Genomic DNA, 5,135 nt, shown 5'->3' on the forward strand with positions numbered 1-5,135 from the left:
TTTTATGGAAAGGTTGTTGCATTACAAATTTGTTAGTTATAATTTTATTACATTTGATTATAATTTTTATTAGTTTTCCTTGTATATAAAGGCCTAATTTAGCCTATTTAAAACAAAAATATAAAATATAACATTTAAATATTTTAATGCGAATAAGGCTTTTAAATAGGCTTACAGGCTAGGCCATGATAGGCCGTAGACCAGGCTCAGGCCGAAAAAAAAGCCTATGATAGGCCGTAGGCCAGACTTAGGCCTAAAAAATTCATCGTAGGTCAGGCTCAGGCCTTTCAAAGTCTGGCCTAGCCTGGCCTATTCCCACCCCTAGTCCCAATCTGGTATATTTGACAAGGCTGGAATTGGTTTTAAAAGCTCTCAAAAACAAAAATTATATGAAAATTTTTTCTTGCCTAAAAAACGAGAGGATAGGCCTAAATGCACCTTTTGCAAAAAACTTGGGCATACTTCCAAAATCTGTCATGCTAAGAAGAAAGCTAACAATGAAAAGGCAGCATGCTCATTCTGTGGTAAACATGGGCACCATGATTCTATTTGCCATCATAAAAGGAATATCCTCAAAAGAGGAAAAACTAACCAACAAGGACCCAAAGCTATATGGGTACCTAAGTCTCTTTTAAACTCTAAAACAGGTTCATCCTCTAATCAACAAAAGAAAGCCTTGGTACTTGGACAGTGGTTGCTCAAGGCATATGACGGGAGATAAGCACTGCTTCATGTCTTTGGAAATAAAGGATGGAGGATCAGTCACATTTGGTAATAATGATAAAGCTCAAATAAAAGGAACCGGTATTATTGGTAAGAATAATTCTGCAAAAATTGAAAATGTTCAATATGTGGATGGCTTGAAACATAACTTGCTAAGTATTAGTCAATTGTGCGATAGTGGTTTTGAAGTTATTTTTAAGCCAACTCTATGTGAGGTTAAACACTCATCCTCGGGTAGAGTTTTCTTTTCCGGTTTTAGAAAAAAGAATTTATATGAACTTTATCTTGATGATTTACCTACTGAATCTTGTTTTGTTTCCATTGAAAAAGATAAATGGATTTGGCACAAACGAGCCGGTCACACAAGCTTAAACACTATTTCTAAATTAGCAAATTTAGAATTAGTAAAAGGTCTTCCAAAAATTAATTTTGAAAAAGACAAAGTTTGTGAAGCTTGTGTGAAAGGAAAACAAGTTAAAAGTAGTTTTCACTCTAAAAACTTTGTTTCAACAAATCATCCTCTTGAACTCATTCACATTGATCTCTTTGGTCCTATCAAAACTCCAAGTCTTAGTGGAAAAAGATATGGCTTTGTACTTGTTGATGATTTTTCCCGTTTTACTTGGGTTCTATTTTTAAAACACAAAGATGAAGCCTTTGAGGCATTCCACCATTTTTGCAAAAAGATTCAAAATGAAAAAGGTTCAAAAATTGTCTCGGTGAGAAGTGACCATGGAGGTGAATTTGAAAATGAATCTTTTAAAAATCTTTGTGAAGAAAATGGTATTTCTCACAACTTTTCTTGTCCAAGAACTCCCCAACAAAATGGGGTTGTTGAAAGGAAAAATAGAACTTTACAAGAAATGGCTAGAACTATTTTAAATGAAGCCAACATTGAAAAATATTTTTGGGCCGAAGCCATTAACACCGTTTGTTATATTTCAAATCGTACATCCATTAGAAAAATTTTAAACAAAACTCCATATGAATTATGGAAAGGGAGAAAACCAAATATTTCCTATTTTCACATATTTGGGTGTTATTGCTACATTCTAAATAATAAAGAAAACTTGGGAAAGTTTGATCCAAAATCCGATAAAGGAATTTTTCTAGGATACTTCACAACGTCAAAAGGTTATAGAATATATAATCTTAGGACTCAAACAGTGGAGGGATCCATGCATGTTATATTTGATGAGTTTGATGACTTGTGTTTAGAGAAAATGGATAAGGATGAAGAAGATGAAAAATCATCCTCTCAAGTTCCTGGTCCTCACGCAGAGAATGAGTCTGACCCAACCTCTCAGCAACTTCCAAGAGGATGGAAAACAGCCACGCATCATCCTCTAGATCTAGTCATTGGGAATACTGAAGATGGTGTGAGAACCAGAAACTCTCTAAGGGAAAATACTTCCAACATGGCCATGATATCACAAGTTGAACCCAAGACAATTGATCAAGCTATTGGTGACAAATCATGGGTTGAAGCAAGTACCTGGTCCTCACGCAGAGGATGAGTCTGATCCAACCTCTCAACAACTTCCAAGAGGATGGAAAACAGTCACGCATCATCCTCTAGATCTAGTCATTGGGAATACTGAAGATGGTGTGAGAACCAGAAACTCTCTAAGGGAAAATACTTCCAACATGGCCATGATATCACAAGTTGAACCCAAGACAATTGATCAAGCTATTGGTGACAAATCATGGGTTGAAGCTATGATGGAAGAACTCTCACAATTTGAAAGAAACAAGGTATGGAATCTTGTACCCCATCCTCTGGACAAATCTATTATTGGAACTAAATGGATATTTAGAAACAAACTAAATGAGGATGGAGAAGCCATTACAAATAAAGCAAGACTAGTGGCACAAGGGTACAATCAACAAGAAGGATTAGATTATGATGAAACGTTTGCACCCGTAGCAAGACTTGAAGCAATAAGAATCCTCTTAGCTTATGCTACTCATAAAGGTATAAAACTATTTCAAATGGATGTGAAAAGTGCCTTTTTGAATGGATTCTTAAATGAAGAAGTGTATGTTCGTCAACCTCCTGGGTTTGAGGATGAGAAGCGGCCAAACCATGTGTTCAAACTCTCTAAAGCTCTTTATGGTTTAAAGCAAGCTCCTAGAGCTTGGTATGAGAGGTTAAGTTCTTTTCTAAAAGAGAATGGATTCATTAGGGGTCAAATTGATACAACTCTTTTCAAGAAGACTCTTGAAAAGGATTTATTGATTGTTCAAATATATGTCGATGACATTATATTTGGATCCACAACTGAAAAAATGTGTAAAGATTTCTCAAATCTCATGCAAAGTGAGTTTGAGATGAGTATGATGGGGGAATTGAAATTCTTCATTGGTTTACAAATCAAACAACGAGATGTTGGTATTTTTATATAACAAGAAAAATACACCAAGGATTTGCTCAAAAAATACAACATGAGTTCAGCCAAAAGTATGGGAACTCCTATGCACCCATCCTCCACACTCCACAAAGATGATGAAGGAACTCCAATCTCTGAAAAAGAATACAGAGGGATGATAGGATCCTTGTTGTATTTAACAGCAAGTAGACATGACATAGTCTTTGCATCGGTCTTTGTGCAAGATTCCAATCCTCTCCTAAAGAATCTCATCTCACAGCTGTAAAAAGGATTTTTAGATACCTTGTTGGCACTATAAATCTGGGAATTTGGTACAAGAAATGTTCCAATCTTGACCTTATAGCTTATTGTGATGCCGACTACGCGGGAGACAAAGTTGAAAGAAAAAGCACAAGTGGTGCTTGCCAATTTCTTGGTAAATCCCTAATAAGTTGGTCATGCAAAAAACAAAGTACCATTGCTCTTTCAACTACTGAAGCAGAGTATGTATCAGCCGCTCAATGTTGCTCACAACTGCTCTGGATAAAAAATCAGCTTGAGGATTACTCGCTAAGGTACGCAAAAATTCCCATCCTCTGTGATAATACAAGTGCAATAAATCTTTCTAAAAATCCCATTCAACATTCTAGATCTAAGCACATTGAAATTAAACATCATTTTATAAGAGATCATGTGCAAAAAGGGGATTTAGAACTGATTTTTATTGACACTGAAAATCAATTAGCAGATATTTTTACCAAACCTCTCCAAGAGGATAGGTTCAAAAAGATCTTGGATGAACTTTCAATTCTTAATTTGTCTAAAATTAATTGATTTATCTTGGTCATATCCCTATATTATATTATTATAATTTTTATTATATAATTATAGTTTTTATTATATTATTATAATTTGTAAATATCTATTGTTCTTTTAAATATGTATTTACATTTTTAGTTAGGCATGTGAGGATAGGAAAACCATCAGAGGACGGAATGTCCAGTTTAGTGAAACGCTCCCTGACGTGGCAGCCTAGAGAAAAGTGGCACGCCTTCTCTGCCATTGGACAGCACGCGTGGCGCATGCCTCCGTGTTCCACGCCATGCATTGAATGCTTTTACGGCCACGTGACTCAGCCATCCAATCCATCATCTCACTAGCTTCCTAAGCATACAGCGCATTTAATTTCTCTGTCTCCTTCACGATTCCTCACGGTCCCTCACACGTTTCCTCACACGATCTCCTTGTTCATTTCCCATCCTCGTCTATTTGTTTCCCATCCTCTCTCATTTTCACTCATCAGCCATTTGCCCAGAAATCCCCCGAAAACCTTTCTTCACCCAACAGTTTCTTCCCACAACCTTTCCTATCAATGGCTCGAATCAAAATGACTGTAAAACGCAAAAAATCATGCCAAGAACCAGAGGAAAACCAAGACGTCTACTCAAGCACAGAGTCAGATTGTCATGAGGAAAACCAATCTGAAGCAACTTCCATGAACACCATCTCTTCATCTCACCCATCCAAAAGCTCATCTCCTTCTATTACTCCAAAAATCGTCAAAAAATCCTCCTCCTCAACTCCTTCCAGGCGTTCCTCCAGAATCATGTCTGGAGCTGTTTCGACCAGCAAGGCACCTCAATCATGTTTGGAGTTGTTTCAACCAGCAAGGCACCTCCTCAGGATAATACAATCCATGTCATCAACTCTGATGATTTAGAGACCACTCCTCTTGCTGAACCGGCACAACAGACTCCTCATGCAAAATCAAATTCCAAAACTTCAACTCCAAAAAGGGCCAAACCTTCTTCATCAAAACCCCCTTTGTCATCCACTAAAATTTATGCCAACACTTCACTGTTTGATTCGGACGAATTAGAAACGGTCTGCACTTCAAAATGGCAAAACAAGTCAGTGGTAAATGGAAAAATCATTGACCTTGCTGATATCAAACAAGGAGGGTTCAACATTGAAGAAATGTTTGAACAACTTGGTTGGACCTCATTCTTCAAAATCAATGAACCACAGTACCCACGTCTAGTA

The sequence above is a fragment of the Cicer arietinum genome, chromosome 2 (assembly GCF_000331145.2).
Source record: "Cicer arietinum cultivar CDC Frontier isolate Library 1 chromosome 2, Cicar.CDCFrontier_v2.0, whole genome shotgun sequence".
Lineage (NCBI taxonomy): Eukaryota > Viridiplantae > Streptophyta > Magnoliopsida > Fabales > Fabaceae > Cicer > Cicer arietinum.